We start from the raw sequence: 21,686 nt of genomic DNA, 5'->3' as shown, positions 1-21,686 counted from the left end.
CATATGTATTATCAGTCCATGAAATATTGCATTTGGATGTTCTGCTACAATGCAGATATTGCATTTAACCATCACAACATACTGCATGATAGAGATGAAATATTAAGTTTAACCATACATACATACTGTTCCTATATGACTTCTTTTTTCCTTATGAACAGTGTATTGTCTGTGGAAGCTGTGATGCCCCTGGCATTGTTGTAGGACTCTGTTGGAGCAGAATAGCTTTCTTTCTATGGGTCATGACCAGAAGAAGTGGACTCATGATAGGCATGAGAGGCTTCCTCCATATAATACAAACCAGGATAGTATATAATGTAAGGCATGCTTGTGGTGGTCATCTTTTGCTTATCCCTTTAATGGCGTGTAGCCATTAAAGGGTATAATTCTAGGTTCAGGTGCAGTGGGGAAGGATTCTGGTCCTGTTTTCCTGTAGGACTCCTAGGCATTGATAAGAATGAAAATGAATGTCTCTTGCACAACAGTAAAGCTCTTATTTTAGTTTCTCCTAGTGTTTCTGGGCCTTTGCTCTTACAGTACAGACCTTTGCAGAAATCCCATTCTACTACAAGGTCCACAGCTGAACTTATGGAACACCAAAGGAAGTATTAACCCCTGTCATCTAACATTAAGTGGTTACATTAAGCTAGTCAGCTAAGCATCTTCTATATTTAGGGAAAAAGGAGAGAGACAGTATCTAAATAAGCATGCTGAATCACACAGTACCTATCAGCAGTGCCTATCTCCTTACTTTTACCTATTGGAGGTAAGTTAGGTGGTCAGCTTAGACTAGCTGCACACCTTATAGAGGGTTAAAGTTAGATACCAGACTTGCAATTTATGAAGCCAGCATGGAACTGACACATTCATTCCTGCTATAACCTATCAGTAGCTGTTATCATTCACTTACCTCTTCATCTACTGGATGTAGATGTAACTGGATTCGCTGTATGACTACTTAGAATAGGTCTAAGTTTGTCACTGGGAAGCCTACTGAAAATATCAGAAAATTAACTGGAAATCATAATAACAGAAATATTTTTTTTTTTTTTTTTTTGCTTTTAGCCAAGCTAAAGTTGTTTTCTTATCATGTACCTGAAAAGTATCCAGACATTTCTTGTTCTTTGATATAGAATGGAGAATGTCACAGCAAAAAAGACTAGAAGCCAGGTCCCCACTGCCATCCACATCACAGAGGAAACCTGCTGGTACAGCCAAAGAGAATAAGGACATGTGTGATTAGAAAGACAAGTCTTTCTAGCTCATGGCAAAACAATAGTGGCCTTTGGATTCTTCCAAAATTTTGCAATTTGTAGTTCATACTGTTACTTTGCAGTGTGCAAGTGAGCTGGCATTTGGACTAGATGAACTTCTGAGATCCTTTCCAACCTAAATATGTTCCTATGACCCTGTTATATACTAACCCTAGATAACAGCGTAATAAACTTCAGAGTGAAGGAAAAAACAGTTCCTCTTCAAGGAGACATACCACCTTCATTAATATCTGTTGTTTGGTATTTTTTGCTAGGTAAAAGTTTTTATGTGTTTAAAATATGGCATGGTTGTTCTTTAGTATTATTATTAACTTGCAAATAGGACAGAGCTGTATGCTTCTCTACAAGTGTAACATTTAATACCTTTTGTTTTTATCTGAAGCTTCAACTTATGGCAACAAAACTAATTTAGATTCATCAGAACTCAGATGAATTACACAAGTTGTCTAAAGCACAAAAGAGCTTGATACAGTAAGTGTTATGGGAAAAAGGAGTTTTTTTTTAAAAAAAAAACACTAACATACTGTAATATTTTTGGTATGGAGATGCAACAATATGCTGCATTATAGGATAAAGAAAAAGCTGAAAAACAATGCTAAATCTGGGCTAGAAATCAATTAGGAGCCACATTCTCAGAATTGGTGCTGCAGTGCTGAGAGTACCTTTTCAGATAAATAAGTACTCTGCAGACAAAAATAAAAATGAATTACTCTTTTACAAAAACAACTCTAGTCCTCAGGGAGAGCTTAAAATGCTCAACCGAAGTGTAAGAATGTTTCCCCCAGAAAGTGAAGTCCTTCTAATGTCTTAATAATGATATGTGAAACCTGTAGAGCTTGGGTGCATGCCCAATGGTTAAGTGTGAGGTTTAAGCACTTACCTGAATTTGCAGTCCTTAAAAGCAGTGGTAAAATGTGAAGAACACTTAGAAAAAAAAAAAGTGTTTTGGGAGCTACTGTAAAGATATTTCTGTATATATAAATCTGAAACTGGATTGTTTCTGGAAGTGAATAAGCTTAAAGAACATTAACCCTCCTTTTCCTTTCCTTTCCTTTTTTTTTTTCCTTTCCAAGCTTGAAAATGTATTAAAGATACATAATAAAAATAGTAAGGTAGAAAATATGCCTTAAAGTTTAAAATGCTTAGGAACTATTCATCCTTGAATCTTGTCAGGAATGTGAGTAACAAAGATCAACTGGCAGTAAGACTAGACATTCCCAACCAGAGAAGGTTAAACAGTGCCTTTTGTGAACACAGAGGAAGAACTCCTGAATATGAACATGACAGAGATGTATTGGTTCTTTGTTTGAATCTGTGATCAACAGAAAAGTGCAAAATCTAAGTGTTAGTTTTGCTTTTGATCCAGCATCTATACTGAATAAAGTGATTTTTATCTATATAGGAAGATGAAGATTAAATTTTATTTATTTATTTATTTAGAACTTAAAAAATGCAAAGCATAACAGTAAATGGCTTCAGTTAAAATATAGTTTGAGGTGTATTGGTCTGATACACATAGTAACTTTCACTGACTATCATTTTTTCACTTGGTTAATATACCTAGAAATATTAATGAAAATTCTTTAACGGTACTATTAATAAATGAGTGTAAGTTACATGCAATTACTACTGTCCATTTAATGCCACGGAATGGTTGAGGTTAGAAGGGACCTCTGTTGGTCACCTACATCTGGTTGTCCATAATCTTATTCAGGTGGCTTTTGAATATTTCCAAGGAGGGGAGACTCCACAGCCTCTCTGAGCAACATGTGCCAGTGCTCGGTCACCCTCACAGTGAAAAAGTGTTTCCTAATATTCAGGTGGAAGCTCCTACATTTCAGAATGTGCCCATGGCCTCCTGTTCTGTCACTGGGCACCACTGGAAAGATCCTGTCTATATCCTATTTTCATTCTCTATTCAGGTATTTACAGGAATTGGAAAGGTCTCCCCTCCTGCCTCCTTCTCTTTTCTTCTCCAGGCTGAACAGTCCCATGTGTCTCAGCCTTTCCTCACAGGAGAGATGCTGCAATCCCTTAATCATCTTCATGGCTTGATTTCTTTCCAGTTGCTCTTTACCTCTCTTGCACTTCAGAGCCCAGGAGGGGATGCTAGAGGCACTAGACATAATAACTTGCAATGTCTTATAAAACAAAACTTGATGAAAAAATACTTGATAATAGATTTTTCCCCCTCAATTTTAATATAATTTCAGTGGAAACTAGATTTCTGTGAATGACCAGCTCTTTCTCTAGATGGCTATCTAGTTGACGTGCTCAGCTCTGGGGTCCCAAGCACAAGAAGGACATGGACCTATTAGAGTGAGTCTAGAGAAGGGCCACGAGAATGATACAGGGGCTGGAGCACATCTCCTATGAAGAAAGGCTGATAGAGATGGGGCTGTTCAGCCTGGAGAAGAAAAGGCTCAAGGGAGATCTTATAGAAGCCTTCCCGTACCTAAAGGGGGCCTACAGGGAAGCTGGGGAGGGACTCTTTGTCAGGGAGGGTAGGGATAGGGCAAGGGGGAATGGCTTTAAACTAAAAGAGGGCAGATTTAGATTAGACATTAGGAAGAAATTATTTACTGTAAGGGTGGTGAGGCTTGGGTTGCCCAGAGAAGGTGTGGATGCCCTATCCCTGGAGGAGTTCAAGGCCAGGCTGGATGGGGCTTTGGGCAACCTGGTCTAGTGGGAGGTGTCCCTGCCCATGGCAGAGGAGTTGGAATTAGATGGTCTTTGAGGACCCTTCCAACTCAAGACATTTTGTGATTCCATGGGTACATAGCAATTCCTGCATGCTTTTTCTCCTGATGTGCCTTATCTCACACTACATCAGCACTAAATTCTAACAGCTGCAGTGACTCGTAGTCTTTAAAAATGATCCCTGAAATTTCCACAATACTTTCCAATTCTCATTGATCTAAATAATTTTTTGTCACCTGGATATTTTGCCTCTTCAATCTTAATCCCTGTATACTGCAAAATCAATCTGCTTTCACATGATTTCTGGATTTCAACATCATTATGTATTTATTTATTTATTTTTATTAAGTTACAGGTGACTTCTTCCTTACTTGGTGGTTTTCTTAACTGTAGGTCCATTTGGCTTCTTGTTGAATGGTCACTTACTTAATTATCCTCCTGAAATACAAGAAGGTTGACCTTGTTTCTTCTTAAAAGATGGGATGGAGAAAGGAGTTGTTACTTATTGGAAGCACCAATTCAGTGCAACACTTCCAGGTTTACTTTTGAATTAAAATGCCATGGAGCTTGAAGATATGTTTAAAATTATGTACATGGTTAAGTGTTTTGTTGCCTTTGAGCATGAATGAATATAGATCAACACTGATGAAAACAGGAAACTTAAATGATTCAGTAGTTTTCTGACATACTTTTCTTTGAAAGGGGAACAAAATTTATCATAACAAATTCCCGCAGTCACTGCTGCTTAAAATTCTGAAATTATATCAACTTATTCACTCTTTCCGTTACCTTGATATGTTAGAAAGTCAGTGTTCTTGTTACAGTTTTAAGGAGCACCTTCCTGTGTCCCAATTTTTGTTTCAGGAAGAAAGTACTCTGATCATGTAGCTGTTGAGTAGCATGCTACTCTTTTAGGCCAGAAGTCCTGAAAGCCTAAAGGAAACGACAGTTTACAGCTCAATGTAGAAGTTACTTGATTTATGCAACCTTTTAGTAAGACTGATAAGAATAAGATATTTTGTCATTGTAATAAATGTTGTGATAAGATATGCATGTGTAGGTATGGATATCATATGCGTGTATATCTTTATATGTTTTTGTAATACATCAGGAGCAACTGCTTAACCAAGTCAGACACCCAAGTCAGCAATGTGTAGTAGGCTGAAATGTGTGTCAAATGTGTGTTATCCTGCAATAACTTTTAAGGTACAGTTTTGCCTTGCAGATTATCAGCGTCTGAGCATTCTCCCTTGAGACATGAAAATATTTCCATTTAATTTCCATTTAATTTTAAATGGGCTGTTCAGTAGGCTATTCAAACCAGGCTGTTAAACTCAGCGCTTTGCATTGATGTGGGAACCACTGAAATGAAAGTTAAGGGAGCTGATCTCAGATGAGCAGAAGGAGTTCCAGTGCAGTGGCTCTGGTGGAAAATGTGGTCAAATTTTTTAGTCAATTTCTTACTTGCCCTGAGAATGGAAAGTTACACAGAGAATCAAAATACCAAGATAGTGGTACTGGAATCACTTGCTAGAGGAGATGACATTGTGATGGAGTAGTTCTGTTTTTTCATGGATCACATCCTTTCCTGTTTGCAGTCTCAGAACAATGCTGTGGCAAATACAGCCTTGACTGATGTGTCAGAAGTAATCTTGGAAAGGATACATGTGTTTCCAACTGCCTTTTAATGAAAGGAAAGAAGGCATAACTGTGGTCCCCAATTACATAAGTTCTTAAACAGTCCCATGTCCCACTAGCTTCAGATGGATCTATTAAAATACAGCCTGAATATTCCCAGGTGCAAGTCTCATTGAGACTACTTTAAGTAGCTATTCAATATTTTGTTATGCCATTTCCAGAGTGTCTAGAGAGCCAAGACTTATTACTTCATTTAACTTCCACTAGAATGGAAAGACAAGAGTCTTTCCCTTATTGGTGAATGTGCTGGTAAGTCCACCCTTAATTGCAGGTGATTACAGGACACTATAATGGCTGTATTTACAACTTTTCCTTTCTCTCCTGTTATTCTTTTTCTAGCCTGAAGTTAAAAGAACAAACATATTTGCTCACCTCTTCACGTGTAAAATACACAATACATTAGTCCTTCACAGTCACACACACTAATTTACTGTCATGCATTTCTGTAAATGCCATAAACTTTAGGTTAATAAAAAGGACCAGCTTGCCATATGACATGGAAATAGGCACCTGTAGGAATGTATGATCAGTCCAAAATTATATAGCCTAAAGTACACTTCAGGAAATTTTTTGTAAGATTCTGTCATCACGATAAATGATCTTAAAAGCCATACTGTTTTCCAGATTTAATTTTGAGAATAATATTTGGAAGCTGTAAAGGCTTATAATTTTTTTTTTTTTTTTTTTTTTTAATTTTTGAAGTTAACGAAGGCAAAGAGAGGTTTTCCTTTATCTTTGTACTTAAGTTTGATATAATTTTCCAAATACTGGCCTCTAAAAGCACTGTCCAGATATTTACCAGTAATTCCACATGCAGTAACAACTCTTAACACTCTACCCTTTGTAGCTGCATTTTTGTGTATTTTCTTTCTTCCTTGACCGGCCATTTCCTGGTGAAATCATTTTTCAAGGCAGTTTTCCGTTAGCTTCTTGTGTGGCAACTGCTTCATGCTGATTTTTGTGCTCCAGCCATATTTACAGTAACTCTCAAAATGGTGAGAAATACCTGCTTCCAAAATGCAAACCTGCCTGACTCTTAGATTCTCTGCACAGTTCTCATCTTTTCACCTACCCTTCACCACAACATGCTGTGTGATTAAAGTAGTACATATGATTTTTGCATTTTCTTCAGTATTCTTTTCTATAGAAAGGAAATGTAAAACCCTGTGCCAGAGGATCATAGAATCTGCTTGTGTCCCATTCAAATGCTGAAATGACAAGCAAAAGACCTTTCCCACTCCCAGAATAATTTAAATCCAGCCATATTTCAAACATGAAATATTTTCTTTTCTTTTCTGATGCATTTTACAAATACATATGTGAAAGCTTTTCCATAATACACATCACCTTTTAGCATATGTTGCCTCACAGACCATCCTTGTCTCTCCTAAAAGAAAAGAAGTCCTAACTCCACCTATTCCCTTTACTCCAGCTACCTCTTTCACACTACTGCCCTGATCTCTCCTTTTCTATTTTCTGAATTCCTTTCCTTATGTCTCTTAGAATGAACTGAAACTGTCTTGGCAAGGATAGCCTGTTATCCATAAGGATAAATGCTTCATCTTTACTTTCCAGGATCTCACTACTACTTTGGCCATTGGTGATCATCTCCTCTCTCATTGTTTGTTTTGTGTGTGTATCTTGCTTCTTTTCTGCAACTCATGTAGTGAACTACATCATTATTTGCAGAATCAAGACTAATAATATGAGTGCACAGTTTATTTGTGCAATATAGCCAACTTAAGAGTGCTGCAAAACTAACTTTTAATGTATGCAAACTATCTGCAAAAATGATGCTATGTAGTCTTTTGTCACAGAGAAATATAATTAAGTGGAACACTTCAGCAAATTTTATTTGAAAGAAAATATTCATTATATGGAAATGCTTGTGGGTGAACTTTAGGATTTAAAATGAACTGACCATGCTGTACACTTATGAGTTGTCTTGTCATCTGTGATCGATATTGCTCATATCAGCAGCAATTACACTGCTTTCTTCCTCATGTGGCCCCACTTGGTGGACATGCTGCCCCACTGCCACGTGGGGCCATGGCACTCTCCGTGGTGCTGAACCCACCTGCCACAGCAAGCAGAGGGTAGCTGAGCCCACGCCATGTGGGGCTGGGAGCTGTGGATCCCCAAAAGGTGTCAGTGCCCCTCGACACTGCACACCGAACTCTGTCATTTGCGGAATGAGGGATGAGCGTCCTGGTCATTCATGGCGGTTGGTTGTGCGACCTGGATCTATTGTGAGACATTCTTGCCCTTGCTTGTGTGTTGTTTGCTGGACAGTTTTCCCTTGGAGATGGATGTGACAATTCCTTTCATCATGCGTGAAATGAGTAAGAAGGGATATTCAGAGAAGGAACAGGGGATATGCTGAAACATGTAAGTTAAATACTTCAGAGCTTTGTGTCCTCCAACAACCTGATGATATAAACAAAACTGGAACTGAAATAGCCTGTTCCTTAGCAGATGCAAACCAGTTTCACTGAAATTGCCTTTTGTTTCTCAGCTGAATTCTGATTAGTCAGACTGTGAGTCATAGGTATTGACTCTCAGATAAAAACCTTTCATCTACAATGAAACAATTTTGTCTGTCGAAGCATATTATTTATGATTTACTAATTTATTTTTAAATAGTATTTTAACAGTGGTTTGTATAATTTCTGTGTTTGAATAAACAGAAAATTTCAGTGCCTGGAGTACTGAGCACACTACATTGAGGAGAGATTCAGATACATGTATTCAACCTGGAAAGCATTTTTAAAACTTGGCCTCTTGGGAGTGGGGAGGTGGGAAGGAAATGGATTCTTTGTGTCTTCTTTATGAATTACACAAGTTGTCTAAAGCACAAAAGAGCTTGATACAATAAGTGTTATGGGAAAAAGGAGTTTTTTGTTTGTTTGTTTGTTTTTAAATACTAACATACTGTAATATTTTTGGTATGTAGATGCAACAATATGCTGCATTATAGGATAAAGAAAAAGCTGAAAAACAATGCTAAATCTTAAATCTTTATTTAAGGTCGTAATTCTTCTTGTAGGAACCATATGACAGTGGAGATAAAAAGTATATTGAGTATTGTAACTTGTCTCTTGCATAAAACGGTTTCTTGGTCTTTGCTCCTTAGACTTTATCTTTCCTGCATTATTCTGTGCCACCTCCTATTCTTCTTATTTATCTTGGGTCCTATTCACCAGCTAAATTGCTTGACAGGAGTAAGAAAAAAGCAATGGTGAGAAGATCATAATGGAGAGTAGGAGTGGATGGAATTATTTTATAGGCATTGCTCTGTTGGCTAACTTCCATAGAGAAAAGGCTAAAATAGAGAAGGGATATAGTACTACCTGTATCTTTGTGTGAAAATGCTGCAGAAGCATGATACATATCTATCAGATGATGTGCTGGGGGGGGGCCCCCCCATATGAATGATGTCTCTGAACTTTGGACTTTCTCTTTGCAGTTAAACATTATGTTTTTTATTTGTTTGTGTGATATCCTCTTCAGGGTGTAAAACAGTCATGAGTTAAGCTAGTGAAAGATGGAAAGTAGTAAGATGACTCAAATGTACCAGCTCATTCTATGTTCAAAGATTAATCTCCTAAAGCCTCATTTACACATAAGGACAGTTGATAATTAATATAAATTAATGACAGATATGACTTTCAAGTAAGTTCAGAGCACTAAATTAAAGTAGTCTTACTCTGTTTTAATAAATAAATACCCACACATGTAGAATATATTAACAAAAAAATAATGCTTTAAAAGCTACAATACTAAGTACAGTACAGCTATCTTTCCCAAGTTACAGGATCTATTTGGCAAACCCTATGACAATGTGTTTCTCTTTTACAGCTACATTAGAGGAAAATTTCCACACAGCAATCCAGGAAAAGATATAAATTAATGCATTACAAAAGGGGGTGGGGGAGGGTCACTAAGATTGAATAAACCTGGATTTGGTGACTCAAAGTGAGAGTCATTGGTAGGGCAGTGGGAGCCAGCTTGAATGAAGAAAAAGGAGCAGAAAACTGAGGTGACTGGGCAAATAAACAAGGAGGGATGAAAGAAGATAGAAAGGCAATGAGAGAGACCTTAACTTGAGCTCAGTGGGGAAAAGAAAACGTATGGAGATGGATGTTACTATAAGTCAGAGTCAAGATTAGCAGGTAAGGAAACAAACTGAGGAGGAGAAGGCAAAGGTGAATAAGGACAAGGGCATGATATGGACTGGTGAATGAAACTGGTCCTTTTTGAATGGGTAAAGGAATCTGTGGCCACAATAGTATACTCTCACCTTCACTACAAAGGGATTCTAGAGGTCTGACATTTTTCTGGCAAAGAGGTATGCAGCAATTCCTTGTGGGGCTAATTCCCAAAGAGAATGACAGCTTTGCTGTCATGATATTTTTACTGTAAGTGTGAGAATTTTATGTGTTAGGTTAAAGGTTGGAACTTTGTTAATACCTGGAAGTGTTGATGTGATCCTGTAAGAGGGGGTTGCAGTGGGGGTGAGGGTACAAAGGGATAAAGATTTTTAATTTACTGTTTCAAAACCTAGAAAGTTATGATGCACATAATACAAAAAAAAAATAAAAAATCACAAACTCAAAAATCAGTAAGTTTTGCTGTTCCACCTTCTCTTTGACTCTTCGGTAGTGTCACTAGGACACACCCTTTAATCTTCCCATCAATCATTTTAATGGGAAGTCTTACCTCATAGAGGGCAAAAGATGGAAGCTTTTTCTGGAGATAAGTTAAGGCTGTGTAATGAAAGCACTGTTACCTGTCTAGATATGTTTCTTTTGTCACAGATGTTAGGCAATGTGTATTAGGAACTCAATTAGAAGGCTGCAAAAAGAGGGAAGATGTCATATGGTTCACAGATTAGTGAATGGGCTGAGTTGGAAGGGACCTCTGCAGGTCACCTGGTCCAGATCCCCTGCTCAAGAATGGTCACCTACGTCTGGAGGCCCAGAATCATATGCAGGCACCTTTTGAATATCTCCAAGGAGGAGACTCTACAGCCTCTCTGAGAAACCTGTGCCAGTGCTCAGTCACAGATTCACAGAATTCTAGGGATTGAAAGGGACTTTGAAAAATCCTCTAGTCCAATCCCCCTGCCAGAGCAGAAACACCTGGATCACCTCACACAGGAATGTGTCCAGGCAGGTTTTGAAGGTCTCCAGAGAAGGAGACTCCACAACCCCCCTGGGCAGCCTGTTCCAGTGTTCTGTCACCCTCACTGTGAAAAGGTTTTGTCCCATATTTAAGCCCTATTTTATCCCATATTTGTCCCTACGCTCCAGTTTGAACCCATTGCCCCTTGTCCTATCCGTAGATGTCACCGAGAAGAGCCTGGCTCTGTGCTGCTGACACTCACCCTTTCCATATTTACAAACATTAATAAGGTCACCCCTCAGTCTCCTCTTCTCCAAGCTAGAGACCCAGCTCCTTCAGCCTTTCCTCGTAAGGAAGATGTTCCACTCCCTTAATCATCCTCGTGGCTATGCGACAGACTCTCTCAAGCAGTTCCCTGATCTTCTTGAACTGAGGGGCCCAGAACTGGACACAATATTCCAGATGTGGTCTCACCAGGGCAGAGCAGAGGGGGAGGAGAACCTCTCTTGGCCTACTAACCACAGCCCTGCTAATAGCCCTGGATGTCATTGGCCTTCTTGGCCACAAGGGCACAGTGCTGGCTCACGGTCATCCAGCTGTCTACCAGACCCCCAGGTCCCTCTCCCCTTCGCTGCTCTCCAGCAGGGCAGTCCCCGACTTATCACCCTCACCTGATGTTCAGGTGGAAGTTCCTATGTTTCAGTTTGTGCCCACCGCCTCTTGTTCTGTCACTGGGTGCCACTGGAAAGATGCTGTCTCTGTCCTGTTTTCATTCTCCATTCAGGTATTTATAGGAATTGGTAAGGTCCTCCCTCCTGTTCCAAGCCTTCTTTTCTCTGGGCTGAACTGTCCCAGCTGTCTTAGTCTTTCTTCACAGGAGAGATGCTGCAATCCTTTAATCATCTTCATGGCTTGATCTCTCTCCGATAGCTCCTTCTCTCTCTTGTACTGCAGAGCCCAGGAGTGGACATAGTACTTCAGCTGTGGCCTCACCAGTGCTGAGTAGAATGGAAGGATCACCTCTTTCAGCCTGCTGGGAATACTTTGCCTAATGCAGCTAGGGCTAGTATTAGCATCCTTTCTGACAAGGGCACTCTGGCTTATGTTCAACTTTGTGTCCTCCAGGACAGCAAGGTCCTTTTCTGCCAAGCTGCTTTCCAATAGGGTAGGAGGGGGAGTGGGGGGAAAGGGGCACGGACTGGTGCCTGGGTTTTTTTCTCCCCAGCTACAGGATTGGGCACTTCTCCTTGTTGAACTTCAGGAGGTTCCTGTCATCCCATTTCTCCAGCTTGTTGAGGTCCAGCTCAATGGCAGCACAACTCTCTGATGTATCCACCACTTCTCCCAGTTTTATGTTTTCAGCTAACATGCTCTGCCCCATTGTCTAGACCATTAATGAAGATATTGAACAAGACTGGACCCAGTAGTGATCCCCAGGATACAGAGCCAGGTACTGTCCTCCAACTAGACTTTGTTCTACTGACCACCACACTATGGACCTGACCATTCAACCAGTTTTCAATCCACCTCACTGTCTGCTCATTCAGGCCATACATCAGCCACTTGTTTAATGAGGCTCTTATGTGAGACCATGTCAAAGGGATTACTGAAAATCAGGTAGATAATGTCCACTGCTCTCCCCTCATCTACTAGGTCAGCCATTTCATCACAGAAGTTTATCAAGTTGTTTGAGATTGTATATGCTTCTCTGTTAGCATCATGACTAGTAGAAACAAACATGTTTAAAGAGTCACTTCGAACTGGTGAAAAAATAGTTTTTCATTTACTTTATGAGCACTAGTAGAATCCTTCCTGACTATGTAAACTGACATACAATGGTAAATATGCAAACAAAAAGTCATGTCATAGGAATTGCCAGCTAAGCATTCAAAAGGAAAGTTAACCTTCATCTCTCTTTGCCTCTTTTCCCACTTGTAATATCTTTCTCATTTATCCTCAATTTACATGGGTATTATGAAAATAAATGATTTATGAAGCACTTAGCTATTCAAGAGATTAATGCTTTAGGATATGTAATGAGCAAATTCATAGAAGGCTTTAAATAATGTGTGGCAAATAACACTAAGAACCATATGTTAAATGACAGTCAACAAAATCATTATCGATAACAAAATACATGACAGGCAGTTAATATATTCTGATTAAAACAGGACTGGTATGGAAAGAAACACCACCAACCTATTATAATGAAATTAAAGACTAACAGAATTTGTAGACTTAAAGAAACCAAATTAATGGTCCACAAGCAACCTTAATTCTGGTATTTCCTGACTCTGATATGTTCAGCTCTGCTACCTAAAGAGACTGTTTAAGTACTTTTTGTATAAGTGAGATATAGATTCATAATTAGATTTCATTTTCATAAAACCTGCTGTTCTTCATGTTTGCACAAAGAAATTGCCTTGGAAAACATTTTAAATGCTTCCCTGCTAACAAAAATTCCAAATGCCTGCAGACTAAGCAGACCTCCACAGTTAATGAGATTTCCATATACTTACAGAAATGCTAGCTTAGTGGAACAAAGCCTTGCCTGGTTCAAAAATACAGTTATTTTCTCTTCCTCTTCTCAACCAAGAAGTTTTGAACTGTGAGAAATTTCCCTCAGAACTCTGTTTCTAGTATCTCTTGAACAACCAGATGCATACTACACTCTAGGTAGTTCCATGAGTTACCCATTTTGGTGTGGCATTGCCCCTTCAAAATCAACTCCATCTGCAGAAAATCCTTGGAACCTTGTATGATGGGATTATTTTTAATGTAATCATCTACACTGCAGAAGATTTTCAAGGCTTAATTCAGCATGCATGGCCATGGTGCTGAGCACTACTGAAATAAAAAGAGACTGCTTAAAATAAGACTTTTAGTTTTCTCTTTTTTAAAATCACATTCCTTTGCCAATATTGTCTTTAACAAGAGCATCTGAGAAGGAATAAAACAATAAAGAAGCATTGCAAACATACTCAAAATGGAAGAGCTTTTCTAGCCTCATTGCTGAAAAATATGGTGTCCTGGAGAGTTTCAAAAGTAGCAAACAGACTGCTGCTTCCACTGTGTCATGTATCTCACCTGTTGTGAAACTTCTCTCCCTACAGATGTTATAGGAGTTATTGGGTGTTATAATAATCATGCCCCTGGTTATGTACTGATGACCTCATGTTTCAGCAAGGATAGTGCTACACAGTATGGCAGGAGATTTTTTTTTCTTTTCAGTTTTTTCTCTGTCAAACTCTTGGAAATATATCCTGATTTTGGAAATCAGTGTACATTGAAGCAAACAGCATTTATTGTATAAGTTTACAGTACACCTCGCCATTGAGGCCTAGATACATAGCTAGCTGGACAGTGCATGCAAAACCATGTTTTGAAAGTGCCATCTAGCGGCTCCCTAGTTGGTATGTGTTGGAAAGAGAAGTTGATCTTTCTGAAATTCAGGGTCTTGATGACCCTGCTGGCTTCAGAGTTGAAGTGGTCAGTGGTGAGGCCTCAGCAGCTGTTTGCAGCCCACAATAAGCAGTGTAAATGCTGTAACTTGGCCCAGATAGAAGATGTGACTGGAACAGGAAAACCCATGCAAATGACCCCAGGAATGTGGATATGCATCTAGCTGCTGCGTCTGGGTGTAAAATGTGTGTGCACATATGTATGGATAAAGGGTACATAGGGATAACTGAGTTTTAGTTCTTCCCTAGCAGGCAATCTATTTCTTTCCAAGAAGAATACAGCCCCAAAATGTCCAGTTTAAGTTGATTAGTAATAGAGATGCTTCTGGCTAGTAATAGAGATGCTTTCCTTAATTGCATTTCTGAACTCCTTTAAATTAGCCTGCAGACCTCAGGGGTCTTCAGAGACAGAGTGAAAATCACTGATGCACTTAATTTTCTTAGAAATATAGGGACAAATTAACTGGGTCAAAATAGAAAAGGCTTTTTTTTTTTTTTTTTTTTTTTTTTTTTTTTTTAGCAAAATGGTAGTAGTTTTGTTCGGGATTTGTGACTAGAAAAACAGAGAAAGGAAACTAAACTTTTCAACCAGACTTTGTTGAAGCAAACCCAAAGGCTTTGTTGCTCTGTATAACAACTTACAAATGAATTCTTTTTTTTTTTTTTTTTTTTTTTTTTTTTTTTTTTCCCAAGAGCTGCTGAATTCTATATGGGCTTGTAGTAGCTTTAATACTGCTATAGTTTAGAGTTCTTAGTCTGGCATTAGCGCTTCATAGAAGCCATCACTTTTGACTACTGATCCCTTTCTGTAAGTGACAAAAGAACAGTAAACCAATATAAATCAATGCACTATTTCATCTTTTTACAGTTTTGGATTACCACAATTCAGTCTCAGAATTTACAATTTTAATTCCCTTTCCATTAATTTATGACTCAAATTTTCTTCCAGTTTGTTCTCTTGTGGCTGGAATAAACGGACCGTTCACTCCTGGTTCCATTTATGTTTATCTGTCATTATGAGTGAAGCTGTGCAGAAAGATACAAATTTTGTGAGAAGCAGTTAGATAAGCAGAAACTTTATGCTCATCTATGAATTAGAGGAAATGTGTAACTTAAAACTGGACCTAAACAGGACTTAAAACTGGCCCTGTACTACACTTTATTCAATAGCATTTTTTTTTTCCCAGTTCTTCTTTCTTGTGGTGTTGGTAGTTGAATATGGGATTAAATATATGATTTGCATAAATACCTTGTTTAGCTTCAGACATGTCTTACCACTTCAATGTGGTTCATACAAATACTTAGCTAAACATATGCTGAGTTTTTTTTTTTTTGTTGTTGTTGTTTTTTTTTTTTTTTAAACAGATATATATGTTTTTATGAATTGGGGTCGGAGCACTAATGATTGTACTATACATAAAAATAGATGTTCATGTTTTTGCTATATCTGTTTTTAATAATTTGGGAGACACTCAGGCACCGTGGTGTTGGGGCCCAGACATACTTCTTAACCTTCTAAGACCCAAATAAATGATATAACATATGATAAAAGCCCCAAAAGAAAGGGAAATAACCCACAAAGAGCCACCAGAACAGGAATCTTAAAGTCCTGTGGAAATAAATCTGTTACTTTAGTTCAAGATTACACGTCTGTTCTTCACAGTTGAAATGAGTTACATTTGGAACACTGAGAACACCAATTTTTCATTTTTGATAGATATTTTACTATCTATCCACACCAAATGATGTCCTTGAAAGTGATAAGGGGCCATATGGCTATAGAAGAACATTCTTTTTTTCTAATTTTGCTGATGCATAAAATCATACTAAAATTTGACATGTTCCTGTCTCTCCCACATGATTATTTTGGAGATTCATTCCCTAATCAAAAGCATTGTCCAATGAAAGAAACTCTTCTCAGAAATCATTATCAAAAAACAAAGATTTTTCCAGAAGGTTCACAAAAATGTCTTCACCTCACCACAGAACATTAGCAAAAGGAAAATGCAGATGCTTCCTCAAGTTCTAGTTATATGACCCTTAATTTAAAATGTGTTTCTTTTTAAAACGTGGCCTATAAAGATGCTTGAGGGGGAGCTCAACACAGTCATTTAGGAAACAGAAACTTTAGACATGTGGTTGAAATATGGTGGGAGAAAAATAGAATGAATCAAATTAATGACATTGAGAGCAATTTTAAATGCAATTTTCCAATTATTTTCTCTTCAAATGGGATTCTGGAGAACCAGGGGACAAAGGCTAAGTGAGATAATTGGCCTTGCAGTTTGTCATTTATTGTTTGTATTTAGCCTTAACTTTGTAACACAAACCCTTCTGAGGTAAAGCACTCAACATAGCAACTGTCAACTGTTTATCTGCCGTTCTGATCTTTAGGATGACTGGGAAATGGTGCTTTTCCTGTATATTTTATTGCTTATAGGTGATCAATGAGTGAACTGATAGTTGTTAAATTAGTTGGTGTATTCCACACAAAGAAAGTGTAACCAATTCAAAATTATATACCACGATATTGCAGCTTGAGTCCCTTTTAATTGTTGCATTAACTGTCAGTTTCAATGGAGGAAGGACTTAAATGCATGATAAGGCAGAACAGCAGAGCTGGATTTCTTGCTGCTGAAGAGCTGTTGTTTTTAGGGATCTGTCATGGCCTCTGCCAGTATGGGGAAAGGAAAAAGAAGAAGAAAAGCTTTGCTACTGGGAGCCTACTGCCACTGTATCGAGCACTGATAAGTAAGAGATGAGAACAGTGTATTATAAATACTTTATTTTTTTTTTTAGGTTTTGCATGGTTCACAGTCGCCATTTCAGCATAGGAAGGGAAGTTCCACATCAAGCCATTATTTAAACCTTGCTAGCCAAAATGCTGCCCAGGCATTGCTACTTCATTTTCTGCAGCTAAAGTGCATTTGTGTAAAAGGGCTGGTCTCTTACATGGCTCACACAGACTTGACAAATGATGAAACACAAGCTTTCTGTCTAGTTGTATACCCACAAAAATGATAATATATCTTGACTTCCAGGAACTGTATGCTTTATGACATGCTTTATCCAGCAGAGTTATTTAAAATTGCATGCAAAAAAGGCAGTGGTGACAAGGGGTAGGGCAAAAAAAAAATAAAAAAAATGTGAAGGGGTGAATAAAATTTAGGAGTTACAATATTAAGATACTATGGATTCAGATCATTCTTTTTTCCCTATCAGACAGTTTGTGAAGGGAGCATAGTGGTCAACTCAAGTCTGTAGGCACAGCTTCTCTGGACCTCTTCTGGTATTCTCCAGCTGAAGGGTCCAGCTGAAGGAACATGTAACATTCATACAGAGCCTTGAGTGTATCTGGCAGGACTTATCACTTAGGCATTATGTAGTGCAAGGACATCGTATTTCAGGAGGGAGATGATTCCTTGTCAGACTGCCCTAAAACCAAGTGACTCACAGGTCTCCTCAGGAGGTATAATGTACTCTTGGGCACTGCCTGCCTGCTCGGCTTCTATAGGGTGGGAGAGGGACCTGTGTCCAAAAATGTGTGCCCTTTCCCAAATTATTTGTTCCCAAAAGGAGCAGCTGAGGAGCAGATTCATTTCCTCCATGCTGGGGCTGTTACATTTTCCAAACATGACAAGAGGGAAGAAGGAAAACTCAATTGCTTCAGGTTCCATGTGTAGCCATATTAGCCAGTGACAGTCTTGCCCTGGGAAGTGGAAGCCTTAGCCAGTGAATTTTTCCTCATGATGCCACATAATGAGAGGCTACCTCTAATCTCATGCAGTGCTCTGGAACATCCTATGTGCTAGGCTTTCATTTGAAAAAATATCCGTGGTAATAATCCTGGACAAAAGTCAAAGCTTACGTCTCCACCATTTTCTTAGGAGGGGAATGTTTTCAGGGCTTGAATGTCAAAAATTGCTCACCCCCTTTTAAAATACCACACTACTATACAATTTGTATATTTCTTAAATCACTTCCCCAAGGCTCAGGTATTATTGCAAGTTAGATGTGCAGCTGGCTCCTTGCTTTTAGAGATCTGCTCTGGGTCATGGCCAAGCCCCTTGCAAATAAAATTGTTGGAGGTTTTCTACAGGCAGTAAAGAGAGGCTACTGTAACCACCCCTGTTACTCATCAGTTAATTTACTGGAAACCTGGAGACTTCTGCAACTGGTCAAGTATTCTTTCTGGAGATGCACAAAATTCCCCAGGTTAAAATAATTAAAAAGGCATTACAATCTGCCAAATGATGCATCCAGGTTGATAGCAAAGAACAGTCTTTTTATTCTTTTGCCTTTTAAGAAGATTACAAGTTCTGCCAAAAAGTTATTAAAGCCAATATGTGTATATGGGAATGGCAACAATTTTTTAGTTATCTTGAAGATCAGAACTTGGGATGAAATTTCAGCTATTGAAATAAAGACCATCTTCTCTTCCCTTACTACTAGAAGGACTCATCCTGTCATTTGGTTTACAGGAGAAAGTAATTTCATTAAAAATTCAAAAGATGAAGGTAAATTTACTAAATCTGATATAAAGAATTATAAGGGATTCTTTCATTCAAAATTTTTCTCATATCTTGATGGAATAAAGGGCATAGAACCATTGTAAAAAGTATATGGTTCACAAAGACAAGAAATGCAGTAGGTTTAAGAATAAGACAAGTATGTGGTTTACAGCAGATATTGGGGTAGTACCTGGAAATGATATTTCAAATCTAGTCCAGACTTGCTACAGAGTGCTTATGGATTGCAGACTTTATAAGGAAGAGCCTTCACTGAAAAAGCAAACAGGAAACCACATTTTAAAAATGATAGCTGAACATATGGAAGTTTTCACATGCATGATGTGAAGTGAGGACTGTGCGTGTGTATGTTATTAACAGGCAGTGCTATAGCTGACTCTGTATCACAATAGGCCTGCGTTGTAACAGACTCCACAGCACTATTCTAGTCTTAACTGTAGTAAAGAGTGTATGCCTAAACTGAGAGTTTGGTTACAATAGCTGAGGAGCTTCTCTAATAATGTACAATTTCAAATGTTTTGACCTAAAATATTTATTATATGGATACATTTCTTTTACTTAATAAGAGCCTATGGAGAAAATGAGCAGAAGTATTCACAGGTGGCCGAAAGAAGTCTTTCTGCCAGCAAACTCTTGAAATTTCATGAAGGAAAATGCTCAAAATATTAGCTTAGGGAACTTTTGCTCCTTCGTTGGTTGAGAGCAAAACTGGCTTTGCTCACACAAGCTGAGAGTAGCAGCATTCAAAAGAAAAGTGGGTATTTCTGGAGTAAAAAGTAGTTTCAAAAGGGTCTCTTGAGAAGAAGAGGGATTTGGAAAAATCAAGCTTAGGGTATCTGCAGAAGGCATAACATTTTCATTTGCAGAGATGCACTATTATGTGCTATCTGCAGCTGCTCTCATGCTGGGACATCTGAATTGTAGACTATCTGCCTAAGTTATTACACAAGGGTGATAAAAGTGCTAGATCCCAAACGGGAGGATATGGTACAGCCTGTTCAAAGCCCTAATGACCCAGATGAGTTGCTCATGGTGGACACTGCTATTTTAGAATGTACATAGCAAATAGCAGTATGAATTTAACACAAAGACACTTCTGTAGGGCTGTATGTTCATAGTTACTGAGGTCAGTGTCCTTGGATGGTCCCCAGCTGGTGTCACTTCAGCCACTGCCACCAGCGAGCACATGCAGGTTTATATGCACTGTTTGCAATGGCCATCATCCTGCTGGGAAGCTTTGAGTGGGACAGAGGTGTTGTGTGGATGTCGTGCAGGCCTGTGTGACATGGGGTTATGCACAACAAGGTTTTCCAGAGTGCTGTTAACAGCATATAAGAGGAAAGGATGCCCTTCATGCAGTTCGGGGCGGCTGTGAACTGTCACAAGTGTGTTTTATGGAGGCTGATTTTAATTTTGCCACCCAGAAAAGTAATGGTCCCAAGGAAATGAAGTGTCTTTCTGCTATTGTTATATATCTGAAGGAAAAATCCTGGCACATAATTGGCTAAAAAATAGTAGTGTGATGAGTCAATAAATTTCTATTGTGTAGCTTTCTCTGGGTGAACAATACTATGTTCTGGGGTAGTGTTAAACAATTAGTTCACATATCATACAAATAAGCACATCCTAGATGGATACATCTGGAGGTAGTAGAAATTATTCATCTCTAGCCAATCAGACAGCAGTTTTTATTTATTTCAGTGTTTAACAGAATACCTCTCTGGGCTCCAGGAGACCTTGCGAGCAATTTAAAATACAATAACTTGAGAAGCAAAGCCAGCAGTTTTTCCTGATGCTCAATCCAGAATAATAATATATGACAAAATATCCTGTTCCCACAATTATTACCCTTTCTATCCCCAAGTGTGTAAATAGATAGCTGTGCAGGATCAACGTACATCTTTGCAGAATATATCCTACCACAGGGCTCCCTGCCCTCTTTCTCTGGTAGAAGAGTTTTCAGTATTAACATTTCCTTCAGTTGTAGCCCCACCAGTATAAGGCAGAGAGATGAGACCTCCACAGATCCATCAGAAATGAGTAATAAGGCCAGAGCCTTAGTTTGTGTACAACCAGCTTGCTGTGTTGAGGAAAGTAGAAAGAACCAGCTTAAATCATCTAAAAGTCAGCTGTATTGTGTGTTTTTTTCTTTGTTTTATTTATTTTTTTTCCTGAATTTCAGATATTAGCTCCCTACATGATATTTAAAGGCAAAATATTGTTTTCAAATATATGCAGTGAAAACATTTACAAGGAACGTACCTTCATCTTCAAATGGTACTCAGCATTGTTCTTGACTTGTTTTGAGTAGTTCTATGTAAATTCCTACTGCTATTTTTATTGTTTTGTGTTACAGTGATGCCTAGAAATCTGAACCATTTTGCTAGATGCTGTTCAAATACATACTAAAAGATAATCCCTTCCCAGAAGTTTTGCATCCTTGTTGCTTACCCTGAGAGCAGAATTTAATTCCTGGACTTCATTTCTTGATACATTTGACTTCTTGTATCCCATGAAAACTACATTTTTCTGTGTTGTTGTTCAGTCTCAATCACTGCCTAATTAGAAGTTAATGCTTTTGGAGTGGGACTACCAAGAGAGTTTTCACCCAATTTGAAGTTTGCAGGATTCTATGAATTAAGTCACAGATGACGCATGTCTACAGTGCTGACCAAATCTGTCTAAAGCATTAAGGAAAAGTTTAATATTTTTCATTTTGTGCAGAGGGATTAGTGGTCCCCAGCTGTGCCTGAGACCATCCATTCTTCACAGCTGGTCTTTCTTATTAATCCCCAGGAAATGGCCTATGTTCTGATTTGTTGACTTTTAAATACAGGCTGAGCAAAACCCATTTAAATACAGCAGTGTAAAAATTGAAATCATACTTCATGATGGATCAC

The sequence above is a fragment of the Oxyura jamaicensis genome, chromosome 2, assembly GCF_011077185.1.
Source record: "Oxyura jamaicensis isolate SHBP4307 breed ruddy duck chromosome 2, BPBGC_Ojam_1.0, whole genome shotgun sequence".
NCBI lineage: Eukaryota > Metazoa > Chordata > Aves > Anseriformes > Anatidae > Oxyura > Oxyura jamaicensis.
The sequence above is the reverse complement of the archived record's forward strand: the minus strand, read 5'-3'. Positions refer to the sequence as shown.